The following is a 19612-nucleotide window of genomic DNA, read 5'->3' as shown; positions in this document are numbered from 1 at the left end:
GATTTCTTAGAAGTACAATTAAGTGTTCTGGAATACTCATACTTCTCAATGTTGTCCATAGCTTGTCATGATCCACACAATCGAAAGCCTTTGCAAATGGTTAATGAACTGCTAATCAAAATGGTGGAGGTTTGAGTCCACCAGATGTATCTTGTTAGGAAAAGTTAGTGGTGTGCTGTAGAGAACTCAGTGAAAACCCTGCAGCACGCAGCTCTACTCTGATACACATGGGGTTGCCATGAGAGAGAATTGACCTGAAGGCAACTATTTTTTATTTTTCCTCCACAGTGCCTACTGTTGTACTACTAACTGAAAGATTGGCAGTGTGGATCCACCCAGAGCAAAGACTGTTTCCAATTACAACCTTAAAGAGTGTAATGGTACTCTGAAATGAAACTCTGTCACCAGGAATCTGAATTAACTTGAGGACAACCGGTTTCCACAGTGCCTAAGATTGTTTCTCCCCATATTGCCAGCAGAAGATTTTAACCTATGTGAACAATGGAATCAATCTGATAGATAGAGACTGGCTATTCATCTTGGTTAAACTTGCATTTCTTTCACTGGAGCCTCTTTTCTTATGCTTGGTGACTATTTGGCCTTGGGTTCCTCCCTGGAAAATGTTTTTGTTTGGTGGATCACTTGTTGATTTTGTTCCTACTGACTTGTGTGGACTCTTTATAAAGCCAGGAGTCCTGGTGGCATAGTGGGTTAAGAGTTGGGCCTCTAACCTCAAGGTTGGTAGTTCAAACCTACCAGCCACTCTTCAAGAGAAAGGTGAGGCTATATAGCATCAGAAACCTTAAGGAGCAGTTCCACTCTGTCTTTGAGGGTCACTAGGAGTTGGAATCTACTCGCTGGTTGTGGGTTTGGTTTGGTTTTTACAAAGCTAGAAACTTAGTCTTTCTCACTTGCTTGGTATTTTCCTCAGTTTGTCCTTGGCCTTTTGGTTTTGTTTATGGTGTAATTTCTTTTTAAATCCTACAGAATTTCTTACTTTTGCTTTACTCAAATTTATCACAAATTCCAGAAGGCATAAAGGAAAATATTGATTCATCTGATAACAAAAATAAAGGCTTTCTCCTACTCTAAATGCTTGTTTTCTTCTGGTACTTTTATGACTTTGTCTTTTTATGTGGAAATTTTGATCCATCTGGGATTTATCTCAATGTAAAGAGTAAGGCGGGAATTCAACTTTATTTCTTTTTAAATGACAGTTTGTCAATTGTTCTAACATCTCTCGTTAGCCCTCCCTCCCTGATTTGATGGATTGCCTCTTTTAGATGTTGAATTCTCTTCCATTAATCTGATTTTTCTCTTAAATCAAATTACTTCAATTAAGTAGTTTTATAAGATATTCCAGTATCTGTATGAACTGTTCTCCTTTTTTTAAAAAGAAGCTTCTTATTCATTTTTGTACATTTTTATTAATGTGTTTATTAAGTTCCAATAAATCCTGTTACTTTTTAATTTGGATGACATGAATGTATAGATTAATTTTCTAACATTACATCATTAAGTCCTTGAGTTGTTCAATCTAAAATAAGATTTAACTTTTCATCTGCTCAAATCTATTTTCATGTCTCATAGATGAGTTTTCAATTTAACTTTACAGTTCTTGTTAAATATATTTTTTCCCAAGGTATTTTCCCAAATTTTGTTGCTATTATTAAATGGACCTAATCACAAATGCTTTTGAGTTGTATACATTTGCTCATCACTAAGCATTTATTGATTTTTTATTATCATTTTAAATAATTTTATTAAAATTTGATTCTTGAGATTTTCTAGTTATAGAGTTTATCATCAGTCAGTAATACGGGTAGTGCTTCCTCCTTTCTGACATCTAGGTTTTTTTTGTTGTTGTTTTTTCCTAACTGTGTCAGTATCTCATAAAAATACCTGTTCAGTTCTGGACTATAACATAGACATTTTGGACTACTTGTTCAAATCTTGCCATCTCTACTGGATTGTTTTTAGAGCCCTTGGTTGGTATTCCTACCTTCCAAATTCATCCCCACTTTCCATTCAAATTGCTAAAGAAAAACTTAAAACTAAAACAGTGTCCACCAAAACCCATTGTCTTGAGCTGATTCCGAATCACAGTGACCCGATAGGGCAGAGTAGAACTGCTCCTTAGGGTTTTTGAGACTGAAAATCTTCATGGGAGCAGACTGCCTCCTTTTTCTCACAGTGCTGACCTTTTGGTTAGCAGTCCAATGCTTAATCCACAGCACCACCAGGGCTCCTTATTAGCTCACTAGTTCTCCCAATAAACCCTTTCTTCTGATACTCATGCTTCTTATTCCTCTGTTTACCTTCCAAGTCGCATTTTTACTGTCTCATGTCACCACGCCTCCCGCTCTTGGCACAGACTGCTCTCTCTGCCTCCCAGCTTTGAAGCTTTGTTTAGACACCACCTCCTCTGGAAGGCTTTCCCACTTCTCTGCCCCTCCCTTCAGTTGGCTTAGGTGCATCTTCCTAATGTTCTCCACACCTTCATGCCTCTAGCCTTCGTGATGCCAACCTTCTTCCCTTTCTCCTGTCTGATGAGTCTCAGGAGAGCAGGTGTCCATCATCCCTGGGTGCTACCTGCCCTGTGCTGGGCTCACTAGGGAGAGGCTGTGTAGCCTGTCTCTCTTGTCAGGTGGATGATGGGGCTGTGAGTTACCTGGTAAGATATGAGTTAGATATTCTACATTTCCATTCTCAGAACATCCCTGGAGAAATAGATCTTTAAAGCATGAAAATAAGGCCAGGCATTTCTCAGCTGCAGAAAATGAGAGAAATGTGTGAATTTCCTGAGCATCCCTGGGCTCAGCACTTTAATGGGGAATTAAAGGTACCTTTCATTTGAATGCACATTTCAAGCAGTACCCAGGCTAGAACCCATCAAACCATCCAGTCAGTTACTGCTCATGAAATCCAGGAACTGGTGCATTTGAAAAGCCCCAGGCTTCTTTGCACAACACCTTTCTTCCTTTTAGGTAATGATGAGCTGCTTGGGCTGCTTTGCAGTTAGCTTACAGTTCAATATCCATGCTTCAAGATATATCCTTCAATAAAAGTAGGTGGGGAAAGGCCAGAAACAAGACAGGAGTAATAGAAGGATCATCTTCTGAAATCTGGGCACCGTGCCTTCATAACTGCCCCATGGTCGGGCGTTACTCCATTATCCCTTTTTAACAGAAGGAAAAACAGAGGAGAATGAAGTGACTTGCCCAAGGTCACATAACTTAGATCAGAGTCACTTGTGCATCTTCTAAGAAATCAATTTGACTCTGAATTTTTAGCCACGAGTTTCTGGAAAGCGTTGAACAAATTGCCCACTGACTACAAGTATAAAAATAAAGCAGTAGCCTTTTAGTCAGCTCTGACTCATGGCAATGCCTCATGTGTCAACGTAGAAAAGTGCTCCATAGGGTTTTTAGTGGTTGAGTTTGGGGAAGTGGATTGTCAGATCATTCTTCTGAAGCACCTCTGAGTAGATTTGAAATGCCAACCTTTCAGTGAGCAGCTGAGCATGTTAATTCTTGGTACCAGACAGGGACTGCAAGTATGGAGCAGTGTCATAACAGCTGCCTCCAATTTATGCCTATCTTTGTTCCTTCCAGTTACGTCATTACTATTTTTCTCATCTTTAAAATGGGGATCATAATGATAATACCTGTCACAAAGGTCTGCCAGGAAGACAAACGTAAAGTGCTGGGTACAGAGCTTGGCACCTTATAAACACTCCATGAATGTTAGTTCCTACTAAATCATACAGCTGGTAAGTTGTCTTAAATCATTTCTGAAGAAAGATGTGGGTGTCATAAAATATAAGATGAATGAAACTACTTAGGTGGCATTTATTTACTTAGCTCAGATTTATCGAGCACCTACTGCATCCAAGCCCCAGCCAGATGCAGGGGCTAACTACCATGGCGAATGCTCCAAGCCGCAGCCAGCAGGGAGCAAACAGTTCAGTCAAAATTCAGATCCAGCTTGAGAGAACTTCACAGCAGCATTCTCAGCAGGCTTGTTGTGGATTCCCTCCACAGAGCCTGTAGCTAAGAACATCCGTGTCTGTACATTCCCAGTCCTGCTTTATTTTCCCAGTCCAGGAAGTAGTCCTGGCTTGGACCCCATCTCCAATCCCATGGTTTGTCAAGAGCCCTGCAAATAGAATAGAAAATTACACTGTCCCTATCAGCTTTGCTGAGAAGACACCTGTGGAGGTCACAGTTGAATAAACACAGACTGGAACCCAAACTACAGCCACTGTAGGGAGCTCAGTTGATTGAAGGAGATCTCCCTGGATTCTATTGTTGTTACGTGCCCTGTCAGTTCTGACCCATAGCGACCCTGATAGGGTTTCAAAGTAGTGGCTGATAAGAAGTGCTGACCTTGCAGTTCAAACTAATCTTTCATTCTAGTGCTTATTCTACAGTGCCACACCAGGACCATGCTTTAATGCTGGGTGGAGGTGTTCCTTAGTGGCCCCTCAGGCTGACTGTGTGTGCAACCCTGTGCCTATTGGGTGACTTTCATACTTCTGTACAGGCAGAACGATTTATAACACACGTGTGCTGTGCTTTCATGATTTGGAGCCAGGAGTGGGCGAAATGCAAGGGCTTGATTTCAACCCCAGGGAAGCCATGGGCAAGTTAATTAAAGCTGTGACTCACCAGACCATCTTGATGAAATTAAGAGGCACAGTCGGGCATCCGCCTCTTGGAATGGCAGGAAGTAAAACTGTTGGCTCTGTAGGGGACTGCTTAATGAATGTGTTTAAATGCTTATTGTTAGCTGCCATCAAGTTGACCTCCCTGACTGGTGGCACAATGGAATGAAACAGTGTCCGGTCCCCCGCCACCCCCATGATGGATTGCCGATCGAACTGTTGTAATCCATAGGGGTTTCATCGACTGATTTTCAGAAGTGGATCACCAGGCCTTCTTAGTCTTTTGAAACTTGTTCAAATTCATGGCAACACCCAACCCCCCACTGACAGAAAGATAGTGGCTGCACATGCGGTGTCCTGGTCAGAAATTAAATCTGAGTCTCCAGAATAAAATGAAAAACAAAAACAAAACCCAGAGCTCCTGCCACTGAGTCAATTCCAAGTCACAGTGACCCTATACGGGATTTCTGAGACTGTGTATATCTTGACGGGAGCGGATCGCATCATCTTTCTCCCAGAGCAGTTGATGAGTCTAAATGCTGACATTGTGGTTAGCAGCCCAGTGGCTAACCCACAGTGACACCAGGACTTCTTGGGTTTCCTGCATGACAGAAGAGAATTCTACTGTGGCATCACTACTGTCCTCATACCTTGGTAGCCTTCCATCTTCTTAGTGATGCATTGAAATCATAATCTCTGAAGCAGTAAGTCAATTGCATGACCTGCCTGTTTTAAGTCCATTGTGGGATAAATTTGGTGATGCCATCGTTACTTGTGAAAGTGCTAAGGCTTGCATGACATTCTACTTCACTGAGTTTCAGGTGGTGTAAATGGTCCTGGGATAAAGTTGTTTAGATTTGTGAGGATTTGCTTTATTTTAAGGAGCTCTGGTAGCATAGTGGTTACGAGTCAGGCTGCTAACATCATCAGCAGTTCGAAACTACCAGCCGTTCTGCAGGAGAAAGACGAGGCTTTCTGCTCCCATAAAGATTTACAGCCTCAGAAACTCTATACAGGGTTGCCATGAGTTGGAACCCACTCCATGGCACATAACCATCATAGTTTTTGGTATTTCAGTCCTTTAATAGTGGTATATATATTTTTAAAAACTTTACATTTCTTTCACCCCTCTGTGTTTTTCTTTGGGGGTGGTTGTAGTGGTGAAGGTTTACAGAGCAGATCGGTTTTCCATTCAACTATTCATACACATTTTGTTTTATGTCATTGACTGTAACATCTCTCATTCCATTTCCTCCCTGTGTTCCCATTCTTCTTTTCCTCACTCTCTGAACTTGGTTTTGGAGTAAGTGTTGCCCATTTTATCACAAATGGTTGATAATGCCATGGTGTACCTTCCCACTGTTATCAGTTATCTAGTATTTGGCTGAAAATTGAACCATAGGGGTGAGTTCATTCCCTAGCCCGAATGGTAACTACAAGCTATAGTCTTGCTGGTTCCACCAGTCTCTATCTGGCCAGTAAATCTGATTTTTTAAAATGATTTTGAGTTTTGTTCCATTTTTTTTTTTTTTTTTCTCCCTCAGTGTGCTCTCTTTCAGAAAAGTTGGTAGTGGTAGCAGAGTGTAAGAGTTTTCTTTGTACCATTTCCCCTAAATGCTTAAATGGTGGTTATTGGCAAGGTTACTGTTTCAAAAGCCCGGGCAGGAGAAAGGTCCTGGTGTGCTGAGCAAGGATCAGAGTGAAGAAGCTGGAACCTGGTCTGGCTGTGTGAGCCTGGGGAGTCCCTTATCCTCCCTGAGACTCAGTTTGCTTAACTATAAAATGGGGATAATGACATTATCCTCAAACAGCTATGAGGACTTAGTAAAGCATGCATGCAAAGCACAGTGCCTCACTTGTTATAGGCATTCAATAGATGCTAGGTCTTGCTTGGTATCCCTAGAGTAGAAGGTCTATACCTACTTGGAGGTGGTATATTTGTTTTAGTTTCCCACGGCTGCCATAACAATGAACCACAGTGGATGGCTTAACACAATAGAAATTTATTCTTTCCCAGTTCTGGAGGTGAGAAGTTAAATTCAGAGTGTGGACAGGGCCATGTTGTCCTTGTTCTTGAGAAAGAATCTTCTAGCTTGGTTTATGACTGCATCACTCCAGTTTCTGCCTTTGTCTTCACATGACTGTCTTCCCTCTGTGTGTGTCTCTTCTCTTTTATAAGGACTAGTCCTGGGTGAGGTGCTGTAAGATAAGCAGTGGACTGATAACCTCAAAGTTGGTGGTTCAAACCCACCAGTCACTCCTTGGAAATCCTATACAGGGTCACCATAAGTGGGAACGGACTTGACAGCGCTAAACAACAATTAGCCATATTGGATTAGGACCCACTCAAGTCCAATATGGCTTTATGTTAACAGGGACCCTGTTTCCAATTAAGTTTACCTTCACAGGTATCAGGACTTAGGACTTGAGTATTTCTTTTTGGAGGACACAATTCAACAATTCAACCTATACCTGAGATGTTTTACATCTGCATTTGTGTTTGTCTGGTTACCTTATAAAGGTGCCACCATTGTAAACTAGCCTTGGTGCCTCCCTCCCATAAGAAGTTCACTATCAAATGTCTTAATTTCATCTGGTCCAAGTTGAACGATGGCTTGAACTTTTAAAGTGAAAAATACTCCCAGAACCAAAGATTTATCTCCTACAATAGCAGGGCCCTGAGACCCCGTTTCTTCTTTCTAATGACTATGCCAATAGCACATTAAATTGGGAATGAGTTATTGCTCTGGAATGTTCCAATTTAAATTGTGCTTTTTCTCTTTCAAGGGCTCCACAAATATTAATGAATCCCTGGCTCTACGACCCGTGATCACACTTCCACCCCATCCCTCCTTCCCTTGGGGAGCTGTGCTCTCTGGATTCTGAAAGGACTCTTGAATTATTACTGTCATAAAGTTTGAGGCCACAGATGTTTCATTTTCCTTTTCCTTTCAAAAGGCAATTTACTTAGTGGGATTCATTGGGACCCTGAAGAATGGGCTTCTTTAATGGTTTTTTGGGGGGTCGTCCATGGGGAGCTGACCAAACAGTGTGTGTTATAAAGCAATCATTTTGGTTTGGGAATGGGAACGAACCAAACAGCCACCCACTGATATCCACTCAGGAGGGAGTTGAGTGCATGAAAAGCGCATAGCCTTTGGGTTCCATCAGAGTTCCAACCCTAGTCACTCCAGTGGTTAGCAGAGTCCCAAACCCACAGCTGTCAAGTCATTCCAACTCACATCAACCATATAGGGTACCATAGAATTGCCCCATAGGGTTTCCAAGTTTTAATCTTTATAGAATCAGACTGAAATATTTTTCTCCTACAGAATGGCTGGTGGGTTTGAACTGCTGATACTTTGGTTGACAGTCAAGCACTTTAACCATGGTACCACCAGGGATCTTACTATTTAAATTGTTGTTGTTGTTATTGATAAATGCCATTGAGTTTGAACCGAGTCATAGCAACCTGTATAGGGTTTCTGAGGAGTGGCTGGTGAGTTTTGAACTATCAACCTTGCAGCTAGTAGTCTAGTGATTATCCATTAGCACCACACCAGGACTCCATTATACTCTGAATTATTGTTGTTGTTGTGAAGTGCCACTGAGTTGGCTCTGACCCAATAGTACCTTGTATAGTGTTTCCGAGGAGCAGCTGGTGAGCTTGAACAGCCAACCTTGAGGTTAAAACTGACCTTGCAGTCAGTCCAGTGCATTAACCCACCAATTACTTCACTGGATCTCATTTTGTTCACCTGTAAAACAGAAGAAATGATAGGATCTACCTATTTTGTTGTTGTTGTTGTTTATTGCCGTTGAGTTGATTCCGACCCATAGCAACCCTGTATAGGGTTTCCAAGGATCAGCTGGTGAGTTTGAACTGCCAACCTTGCAGTTCATATGGCTTTGCAGTTAGGCTCATTAACCCACAGTGCCACACCAGGAGTTGTTGCTGTTGTTACATGCGGTGGAGTCAGTTCCAACTCATAGTGACCCTGTACCGGGTTTCTGAGGCTGTGAATCTTTATGGGAGCAGAAAGCCTCATCTTTCTCCTGCAGAACAGCCGGTAGTTTCGATAGTGTTCATTAAAACAATATGAATCACAACAAAGTGAACACTGATAAACTGTTTTGTAACACTGGTAGCTCTATGGTGACTTCTCACTTTCCATGAGGGAGACCTGGGCTCCATTCCTGGCTAAGGCCCCTCAGGCACAGCCACCCCTCTCCTGTCAGTGGAGGTTTGTGTGTTGCTATGATGCTGATCGGTTTCTGATCTGGCAGAGCTCTCAAGCTAGAGTAGACTAGGTAGAAAGGACTGGTAATCTCTTTCTGAGAATCATCCAGTATAAAATCTATGAGCCAAAATGGTCCAGTCTGCGATCCATAATGGGGGTGGTGCAAGACTGGGCAGTATTTTATTCTGTTGTATGTGGGGTTGTTATGAGCTGGGAAGCAACTCAACAGCAGCTAACATCACCAACAAACTGTGTTTAATCATTTTAAATGCTCATCGTAAACCTTGTTGATGCAGTCATCTTGGACAATGGGAGCAGGGTCCATAGACAAAGCCTCTCCAGCAATGGAGCCCACCAACAACTGAGGAATCAAAACCAGTTGTGTACAGCAAACCACACCATCAGCACACAGCCACACTCTGTACCTACCTTGCCATTGTATGCTGACCATTTCCACCCAAAAGACAAAACATGACAAAAATCTTTCTGATAACATTCTCTTAGAAATTATGTGCTGACCAGTCACTGTTTCAGGCCAAAGCCAGAAAGGTCCTCTAGATCAACTTACATTATCATTTCATCCTTCTGGGAGCTAGTGATCATTGTAAATCCCGTTGTATGGATGGAGGAACTGAGGTTTAGAGATGTGACAGAATGTGTTCAAAGTCATGAAGAAAGAAAGGGGTGGAGCTGCAATTGGACAGAATGTCTGGTCTCGGAATCTACAGCAGTTCCCCATCAGCTCTGGTCAGGACGATGGCCATCTTCAGTCTTATCCCAGTATTTCAGAGCCCATGTCTAAACCACCAGGGATTTTTCTTCTGATCACCAGGTTGTTGTTGTTAGGTGCCGGGGACCAGCCCCGACAATTTGTGAGAGTTCAGAGGGAGGTATGGATTCGGTGAAAAAACACACAGAGTCAATGGGCCAGATGATGGTAATGATGACTGTCTGACTGACTGCCTCTTTATTTCAAAATTGTTGTTTCTTATATCCCATTTAGAATATACTATGATCTCACAATAGTCACGTACAAGCAGTTATAAATCAATCAAATATTATATTGTTATATCAAAGGTACAAGAGGAACACAAGGTCACCAAACATTCCTGTGTCTCTATACTCCTTTGTTATTCCTTAGTTACCTTGATAACATCTGCCTTCTGTGAGCAACTCTGTTTCTCTCTAATCTTCCCTAAAATGTCTAGTTTAGCCTTGATTTGTTTTTCTCTAATCTTCTTTAAAATATCAGGTTAATATTAAACAAAGTTCTACATCTTAACTTCTAACTTTACCAACATCTATTACTTTCTATAGATTCATTAGTTATAACTCACAATCAAAAACATAATTTTTACTATAACTGGTCATATATATAATTGATTTAACGATAAAAACAAGAACATAAAAGTACCCTAAAGTTTCATAGTTAAGAACAAAGCAGTAATTCTCTCATGCTAACGATTTCTCAAAACTTCTAATCAAATTCCTACCTCTGTTCCCAAGCTCTCACTGCCCTTGACTGTCTCCTAAGCTGCTTTCTAAAGGCCTTAATGTCCTTGACTAAAACCACATGGGATGTTTCTTACAATTTTAAGCTTGAATTGCTAAAACTTTAGCTAGCGAGGTTATCTCTAATGTTAAAACTTATTGTTAATGTAAAAAACAATTTTTATAACTACATAAGATTGAATATGGTGTGGAAGTTAATGTTAATGTGAGAGGCAACTATTATAACATGAGGTTTGTTTAAACTATCTAATGATTATGCAAAATTTTCTAAAACTTCTTATAAGGAAATCAGAAATAAACTATTTTTCCAAGGGAAAGCTAGAAACTGCAGGGCCCCCTGCATGAATCATCCCTTGTAGCTTTGCCAACCAAGGGGACTTTCATTATCGCTTTGCTAAACAATGAACTTTTCATGCATAAGGCTTCTCGCTGTTCCGTCCCTTGGCAGGATGGCATCCGCCAGTTAGGTGCCATCGAGTCAGTACTGACTCATCCTGACCCTATGCACAACAGAATGAAACCGTGCCTAGTCGTGGACCAACCTCACAATTGTTGCCATACTTGCGCCCATTGATGCTGCCACTTTGCCAATCCATCCCACTGAGGGTCTTCCTCTTTTTCTCTGACCCTCCACCACAGTTATCTCTTATTCACAGGTGGGCATGTGAGCCTGGTGAATCCCAAACAGAAAATTGATTCCTTCATATTTAATTATTCAAAGCACTGGGGCCATAGGATGAGCAGAACCAGTAAGATTTTAGAGCCTAAAGCACATAAATTCTAAATAGCTGCCACGGGAATCTCTGTGAATATGTCTTATGTAAAAGTGAACGGGTGTGCTCCTTGATTGGAATACCCATACAGGGGTAAACCGGGAGGATTAAGTGGATTGGAGTCAGCCTATACTCACCCACATTTACAGTTTGATAGAAATTAGAGAGGGTTTTATGGTTTCTGGGTGTCACAAATAATTTATTCTTAGTGTGACGCTGTAAGTTCAGTGCTAACTGCAAGATTTGTGGTTCAAACCCACCAGCCACTCCTTGGAAATCCATACAGGGTCACTATGAGTTGGAACTGACTCAATGGCCCTTAACAACAACTACCTCATTGAAAGATTGGTGGTTTAAATCTACTTCGTGCAGGCACAGAAGAAAGGACTGGTAATCTACTCCCAAAAAAATATCACTGAAAACCCTGTGAAGTACAATGATCTGAGCACTAGCCAATCATGGGTATTGTATGGAACTGGACATCACTTTGCTCCATTGTGCACTGGGCCATCTTGAAGGCAGCTAATAACAACAATCTCAGAGAAGAATCCTACCATTGCAATGCAAAGAGCAGTCAGTCCTAAGTGTGAGGTAGGACAGCATGTGTTTCTTCCTCATTTCAAGGGGCAGGGATCCTAGGGATGACCTGGGTCAGAAGACCAAAGGGGAGGAGAAGGAAAGACCCAAAAAGAGATGACCCCAAGATTAAGGTTCACACCATCTTCCTAACCTGTGAGGCAAGAGGTAACAGAGGGGGTGGGATAGGCCCTGGGTTCTGGGAGCAGGAAGGGAAATTTAAAAAGCTGGAGCCTGGAGTCTGCCTGTAAGACACGCCACTCTGAAAAATAAAATACACAACACCATCTCCTTTAGGCAGAATTAGAAAGGGGAGACCCTCAGGACCACCCCTGGCTTGATGATTTTCTAGGACTCACACGACTCAGCAAAAAGTTGTACTCAAGGTTATGATTTATTACAGCAAAAGGAAGCAAAGCAAAATCAGCAAAGGTGGAAACATATGCATGAGACCAAATTCAGGGAAACCATGACTAGAGACAAGAGTCCTCTCCCTGTGGAGTCGTCCAGGATGTGCTTAATTTCCCACCAAGGAGTGATGACAACACATGGTCTGCCATGGAGCTTGTTAGAGGCTCAATGCCCAGAGTTCTTATTGGAGGCTGGTCACCTAGGCAACTCCTGCCTGGCACCTAATCAAATTCAAAAAGGCAATCAGGTGTTCAGAAGAAACCATACTGTTTATACAGATAGTTTAGGCTCAGTGAGCTGCTGTTACCAATTCTAGAGCTGGTGGGAACCCTTCTCAGTGATCCAAGTTCCAAGATACCAGCCTAGGACCAACCTTGCAAGCAGATCTTTTTCTCTTTTTCTGGATATGAAAATTTATTATCATTACATTTTTAACATCATAACTTAAGATCTTGACCTTTCCTTCTTGCCTTTTTATAAGGCCAAGAGAGACACATTGGCTACTTTGACAACTTTAAAGCAGACTCCAGGAATGTCACTAAGAATATGACCTTTGCAACCAAATCCAGCAAGTAGAACTTCATCTTTTTCCTCGATAAAATTCAAGCAACCATCATGGGGTACAAACGCTGTGATTTTCTTTCCATTTTTGATCAGCTGGACCCTGACACACTTCCTAATGGCAGAATTTGGATGTTTTGCTTCAACACCCACTTCTTCTAACACAATGTACTTTGCATGGGAAGTGCTGCCAAAGGGGCTGGCTTTCAAAGTGGTGCCCAAGTGGGGTTTTTTTGTACTCTTTATCATGCCACTTCTGGTCCCGTCGGTGGCTACGGAGTTTCCTCGCAGTACGAAGACCTTGACACTTGCTCATGTTAGTGATGCCAAGGCACTCAGTGAAAAGAGCAAGCAGACCTTTTTTAAGAATAGCAGTCAGAACTGCTACCTAAACTCTTTTCTGTGTAAGGTCCTCTGAGATTCCCACTAGGTAGGAGTGTGCTTTCCTGCCCCCATGAGGGTAGGCAGGGCAGGAAGGATAAGGAGCTAGAAGGTGGGGTGGACATTCTTTCCTCATCTTAGACAAAGGCAGAATATTAAGGAAATGCTGCCTCCCCCCACCGTGACTGACTTGTGCCCAGCGATGGTACTGCTGTGTGGATGAGATCATAGTGTTATTGGCAAGTGTGCTTTCCCACCTTTGCAGGAATTATAAGAAGACGTGAAGCAGTTGATCTGATCTGAAACCCTGCTGGCATGCCTATTGGATCCACACATTGGAACTTGGAGAAGATGATTTCTAATTTTCTAAACCAATTTTGCTGACCTGATTTTTTTTTTTTTTTTTAAATCAACTCTTCTGCCAAGAAAGACGATTGAGGAATGAAAGGAGCTGTCCTGGAACAGGCTATGAGGGCTGCAGGGCTCCCATCTCCATAGAGTAATGTAAGCTGAGTCCAGACAAGTGGGTTGGCTGAGATGGCATGAGGCCTGTACTCTCACAGGTGGCCTTTAGGCAGATGTGACTCGAAGGCGGGATCTGGGCCTGTCTCTGGGTACGGCTGAGGCAGATGGAGACAGTCTGTGAGTCCTTTGAAATGTACCCATGTACTATTTGTACCAGTTTCCAGCCATGAGCTGGGTGTGGGTCACTGAGGCACAATGTCTGCTCCAGGTGCACATGGTCTGGTGGGCTGACTGATAGGTGGAGAAGCAGATAGTTCAAGGCGATGTGTGGCAAGTCCAGAATCCAGAGCTGCAGGCACCCTGGAGAGGCCTTACTGAGAGGAGAAGGTCTGTGTGTGGGAAGCACCCACAAGGGAAGAGATTCCCAGCAGGGGAAAGGCACATCACAACGAGAGAACCTAGAACATTTTGGAGCTGGGATTGTCATAGTGTGTGTGTGGGTGTGTGTGCATGTGGGGGCCTGTTGGTAAGTGTGAGTCGATATGTGAGTGTGCATAAGTATGTGATATGGAGTCCTGGTGTGGCGCTGTGGGTTAATGTGCCAGATTGCAAAGCCATTTGAGCTGTGAGGTTGGTGGTTCAAGCTTACCAGCTGCTCCTCGGAAACCCTATACAGGTTCACTATGGGTCGTAATTGACTTGAGGGCACTTAACAACAACAAGTATGTGATAGCATGTATGTATGAATGTGGGCGTGAGAGAGAGTGCTCCTGGGGCAGTATCAGTTGTTGATGCTGAGCAAGTAGGCAGGGGCTAGCTGAAGAAGACAGTGCTATGTGGGCAATGTTGCAACCCACCAATGCTCACTTTCACCATCTGAAAACCAGGAAAATCAACAGTACTTGCTTTAGAAGCTTCTGGGTAGGACTGAGTGGGATAACATATATGTAGTACCAAGTAGAGTATCTGACAATCACAGCATGTTAGTTCCTTGTTCTCTTCCCTCTAAAAGTCAGAAAAAAAAGTTTTGGACTTTGCCTTTTCTTAACTACAGGCTCCAGGCTCCTGACACTCAAACCTCCTGGATGTGTGTTGGAAATGCCACTCTCTGGGTGTTGTGGCAGAATAAGGGGATCAGAGTTTCTGGGCACAGGGCTCAGCACTGCGCATGTTACAGGTCTCCTTTCTGGGCTCTGATGCTCCGTACACTGGTGCCAGGATTCAGCCCCACAGTGTCACGTTTAGCGGAGTAATTAGGAGATCCCTTTGGGGAATAACAGGGGGAATGGGCTGGGAGGCAGGAGGAGGGAGAAGCCAGAGCAGAGATGGTCCACAGCAGAAATGCTCTGAAGTCCCATTAGCACTGGTCACCAGCCCTCCAGGGACTCAGTTTGCTGGGGAGGACAGGTCACAGGGAACAGCAACACAGGGCAATACTCAATGGGCCTTATGCTGAGGAAGTAACAAAACTGAATTCAGCTCTTGTGATGCACAACTCTGACAGTAACAAGAATGGTGTCAAGAAGCCTAGTGTCTTCTCTCTTGATCATTTACATGGGTAGTACTTTTGCATTGTCCATCTTGCTTGGAGTTCTTGACAGATTTCCATGATGAATGTAATGATTTAGAGCTATTTTACAGATGGCAAAAATTGAGGTCTATTTAAGTTCTGGGGTGGTCCTAGCTTGCTATGTTCTAGGTGGCCTTAGGCAGTTGGAGGGGCAATAAGTGTGGAACACAAGACGGAACAGAAGGAATCAAAATTTACACTGGGATGTCTGTGTGTAGAATCAAGAAGCAAGCATGCAAAAGTAGATTTAGGATGATGGCAGTTTCTCAATGGGTGATTTTCATCTTGGCTTCCCTATATAATTCTTACCATAACGTTGCAATGAATTTTTAATAATAACAAAGTAATTCTAACAGAGGCAAGCAATATAATGCATGGTTAACCAGATGGACTTTTGAGTTAGTTAGGACAAAGTTCAAATCTTCATTCTGCCCCTTGCTTATGTAAGGCTCTTCATTTGCCTCTGATACACTGTCTGTACAATGTGCACATCAATAGTATCTCCCTATATGAAATGAAAGGAGATCTGGTAGCGTAGTGGTTACGAATCGGGCTGCGAACCACAAAGTCAGCAGTTCGAAATTACCAGCTGTTCCACGGGAGAAAGATGAGGTGGTCTGCTCCCGTAAAGATTTACAGCCTTGGGAACCCTGTGTAGGGTCGCTATGAGTCAGAACCGACTCCACGGCACATAACAACAGCAACATATGAAATGATATAATGCATGTAAACACTCCGTGTGGGCTGACTGAAGTCATTATTAAAGTCATCTGCTATAGACCAGGTTTCTTCTGGGTGCTTTTCACACACTACCTCACTTACACCTTCAGTAGTCAATGAGAGGTAGCTGTCAGTACCATCCCACTTTAGAGACAAGTAAGCTGAAGATTGCAAAGGTTAGCCAATTTGCCCAGGTTCACGCAGTGAGAGAACCAGAGAGCTGCGATTCCAGTCTAAACAATCTCTCTGCTCCATACACATGCTAGGGAAATATTTAGAGAAGCCGTGATTCCCTCACACCTTCTACTCAAGTCCTATGGTCAGACTCTTTGGGGCCAAGCCAGGAAGAAGGTACCAGGTGGCCTAATCTGTCTCTGGAGGTTCCAGCTGCCACATTCAAAAGATGAATGTCTGTTGGGCAGTTCTGTTTTTATCTTCCCACAAAGCTTTATTTCCCCAATGTGAGTGCTTCTATTGCTTTGAGGTTTCCAGGGTTGCATTCTTCATAAAAAGAGGTGGTTTATTGGGTGTTGTGGTGCCGAGCCACAGTAGATTATGAATGTTGATGAGGTTCTGTTTCCTGGTATAATGAGGGTCCCTCATCATCACCCTGGCATGACAGACAGTGGGAAGATCTTTGATTTTCTCCACTCTCTTCCTAACTCCCAGGGTTTCCACGTCTTTGGGAATGTGTCCTACAATAAGTTTACAGTGCCCATTGTGCATAACTGTACTTCATTGGACTCTTGTGAGAAATGATATTTTGTTGTTGTTGTTGTTAAGTGCCATCGAGTTAGTTCTGACCCATAGTGACCCTGTGTAGGTTTTCCAAGGAGCAGCTCGTGAACTTGACCCACCAACCTGGTGGATCAAACCGAATTTCCAGTCCAGCTCATTAACGCACAACACCACACCAGGGCTGTTAAAGTAGGGATTAGGATTGAGGGCGTTAGAATTAGAATCTAGAGCACCAATCAGGTTCTGCTATTCAAATAACCATGTGGTTGCAGAAAAAGTACTAATCCTGGACTGCTGGTGTGAAGCTATAGGATCAGCACTGGACTTTGAACCACAAGGTTGGCAGTTCAAACCCATCATCTGCTCCTTGAAACCCTTTTCAAGATCACTGTGAGTTGGACCCAACTAGATGGTACTAAACAACAACAACAAATAGGCATTAATAGGAAGAGACTAGAGGAACCTGAGACTATGACACTTGGTTACCCTTTAGGTCTGGAACTGAACTCACCCTTGTGGCTCTTTTTCAAGCCAAGCAGTAGATACAGGTACATAGAGGGGACAACAATTCTAGTGAAGTACACACACTATAAAACAGTCAACCATTCAAAATCAAAAGAGCAACGTTTACCTATGGACAAAATTCAGAAGGGTTGGAAAAGAAGGTTCAACGAAAATAGGAATCATAGAGAGGAAGTGGGCTAACTGATGTTACATAGAAGGGATTGCAGTCATTGAAATCCAGTGAAGTGTATGATTTGTTGAATACGCTGTAAACTTTTACTCAATTCACAATAAAAATTAAAAAAAAAATAAAGAGGCTTATAGGACTATCATAAGGATTAAAGCATTTGATACAATATCTAGCACATTGTTGTTAAGTGCCATTGAGTTGGTTCTAACTTATAGCGACCCTGTATAGGGTTTCCAAGGAGCGGCTGGTGAGTTTGAACTGATGACCTTGAGGTTTAAACCGACCTTGAGGTCCAGTGCTTATCCAATGGCACCACACCAGGACTCCAGAGTTAGCATATGATAAGTGATTCCTGTAAGGGGTCCCTGGGTGGTACCAACAGTTATGATCCTGACTATTAGCTGATAGGTTGGCAGTTCAAACCCACTTAGAGGCCCCTTGGAAGACAGGCTTGGTCATATGCTTCTGAAAGGTTACAGCCTTGAAAATCTTATGTTTTATTTGGTTATGACTCATAGAGATCCTGAATAAAGTTTACAAGGAATGACTGATGGTTTTGAACCGCCAACCTTGTGGTTAGTATTCCAGTGCTTATCCTACAGTGCCATACTAGCACTCCAAATGGAGTAGGTTTACTTTACAACATGAGGTTGCCAGGAGTCATAAATGATTCAAAGCAATGAACAAAAGCAACATTATCAGTTCTGGAGTCCCCGGGTGGTGAAAATGGTTACAGCACTTATTTGGAAGCTAACCAAACAATTGGAGGTTGGAGTATATTCAGGAGCACCTTAGAAGAAAGGCCCTATACCACAATTTACATGGTTTAGAACAATAGAAATGTATCTCTAACAGTTCTGGAGGTCAGAAGTCTAAAATCAAGGTGTCAGCACACTATGCTCCCACTGAAAGCTTTAAAGGAAGATCTTTCCTGTCTCTTCCAGCTTCTGGTGGTGCCAGATATTCCTTGTGACTGTATCATTACAGTCTCTGCCTCAAAGTTCATCTTGCTGCCTCCTCTTCTATTTGTCCTATCCTTTATTTATAAGAGTACTTTCATTGGATTTAGGGTCCACCTGCATAACCCAGGACTATCTCATCTTGAGGTCCTGCAAAGACCCCTTTTCCAAGTAAGATCTCGTCAATAGGTTCTGCAGATTAGAATGTAGGTGTATATTTTGGGAGGTCACCATCCAACTCACTACCCAACTTTGCATGCACATTGTAGCTATTAAGTGTCGTTGGGTCAGTTCTGATTCATAGGAACCCTTTGCACAACAGAATGAAATACTGCCCAGTACTGTGCCATATTCACAATTGTTATGTTTGAAATCATTTTACAGTCTAATTCGTCTCATTAGGGGTCTTCCTCTTTTTCACCCTCCACTTTTCTAAGCATGTTGTCCTTCTCCAAGGACTGGTCCTTCCTGACAACACATCCAAAGTACAAGAGATGAAGTTTCACCATCTTCACTTCTAAGGAGCATTCTTGGTGTCATTCTTCCAAGACAGATTTGTTTGTTCTTCTGGCAGTTACTTTCAATAATCTTTGCCAGCACCATAATTCAAGTGCATTAATTTTTTGGTCTTCATTTTATTCATTATATTATTCAATCGCCTCATATTTCCCATGCATACGAATCGATTGAAAATATAATGGCTTGGGTCAGGCACACCTTAGTTCTCAAAGTGACATCTTTGCTCTTTAATATTTTAAAAAAGTCTTTTGTAGCAGATTTGTCTAATACAACACATCTTGATTTCTTGACTACTGATACCATGAGTGATGATTGTGGATCCATGTAAAATGAAATCTTTGACAACTTCAATCTTTTCTTCACTTATTATAATGTTATTTATTAATCCAGTGGTGAGGAGTTTTGTTTTCTTTACTTGGAGGTACAATCCATATCGAAGGCTTTCTATAAGTAAAGTTGTGTCAATTACATATTATAAGTTGTTGATGAATCTTGCTCCAATCCTGATGCCATGGTCTTCTTCATATACTATAGTTTCTTGGACTGTTTGCTCATCATACAGATTGAATAAGTATAGTGAATGGATATACACCTTTCCTGATTTTAAAATGCTGAGTATCCCCAACTCTCTGGTCTTCAGGCATTAGTATCTAATGCATTAAATAGTTCTGTTCCAATGACTGCCTCTTGGGCCATGTACCCAAGAGGGCGTTAGTGGTTCCTCATGAGCATGATTCAGTATCCTGGTATTCCCATTCTTTGTAATGTTATCCATAGTTTGTTATGACTCACATAATCGAATAATTTTGCATAGTCAATAAAGCAC

General features: G+C 42.3%; 1 protein-coding gene and 1 pseudogene across 1 annotated transcript in view; one reads left to right on the top strand and one right to left on the bottom strand.

Annotated features, from left to right (window-relative positions):
• LOC102840974 (neuron-specific protein family member 2-like) overlaps positions 1 to 19612 on the top strand; it is an 88507-nt gene that overhangs the window by 52983 nt on the left and 15912 nt on the right. The window lies entirely within an intron of this gene.
• On the bottom strand, positions 12624 to 13056 carry LOC102840599 (annotated as a pseudogene).

The sequence above is a fragment of the Chrysochloris asiatica genome, unplaced genomic scaffold, assembly GCF_000296735.1.
Source record: "Chrysochloris asiatica unplaced genomic scaffold, ChrAsi1.0 scaffold00071, whole genome shotgun sequence".
Classification (NCBI taxonomy): domain Eukaryota; kingdom Metazoa; phylum Chordata; class Mammalia; order Afrosoricida; family Chrysochloridae; genus Chrysochloris; species Chrysochloris asiatica.
The sequence above is the reverse complement of the archived record's forward strand: the minus strand, read 5'-3'. Positions and strand labels throughout refer to the sequence as shown.